Consider the following 677-nt stretch of genomic DNA (forward strand, 5'->3'; position numbering starts at 1 on the left):
GTAAAACTGAAACTTTGTGCCCTTGATCAACATTTCCCTACTTCTCCCTCCCCCCAGCCCCTGGCAACTATCATTCTACTTTTTTTTTTTTTTTTTTTGCGGTAAGCAATTCTACTCTTACAGTCTATGAGTTTGAGTATATTAGATTCACATACAAGTGAGATCATGCAGTATTTGGCTTTCTGTGTCTGGCTTATTTCACTTATCATAATGTCCTCCAGGTTCACCCATGTTGTTGCAAATGTCAAGATTTCCTTCTTTGGGCTTCCCTGGCGGCGCAGTGGTTGAGAGTCCGCCTGCCAATGCAGGGGACACGGGTTCGTGCCCCGGTCTCGGAAGATCCCACATGCCGTGGAGCGCCTGGGCCCGTGAGCCATGGCTGCTGAGCCTGCGCGTCCGGAGCCTGTGCTCCACAACAGGAGAGGCCACAACAGTGAGAGGCCCGCATATTGCAAAAAAAAAAAAAAAGATTTCCTTCTTTGTAATGGCTGAATAATATTCCATTGTATATGTATATATATGTATATATACATTCTTTACCCACTCCCCATCAATGGACATTTAGGTTGTTTTCGTATCTTGGCTGCTGTGAATAATTCTGCAATGAACATGAGAGGGTAGATATCTCTTCAAGATGCTGATTTCAGTTCTGACGTGTGAGTGTTTTCCCTACACCA

This window comes from Lipotes vexillifer, unplaced genomic scaffold (genome assembly GCF_000442215.2).
Source record: "Lipotes vexillifer unplaced genomic scaffold, Lipotes_vexillifer_v1.1 scaffold6, whole genome shotgun sequence".
NCBI classification, from domain to species: domain Eukaryota; kingdom Metazoa; phylum Chordata; class Mammalia; order Artiodactyla; family Lipotidae; genus Lipotes; species Lipotes vexillifer.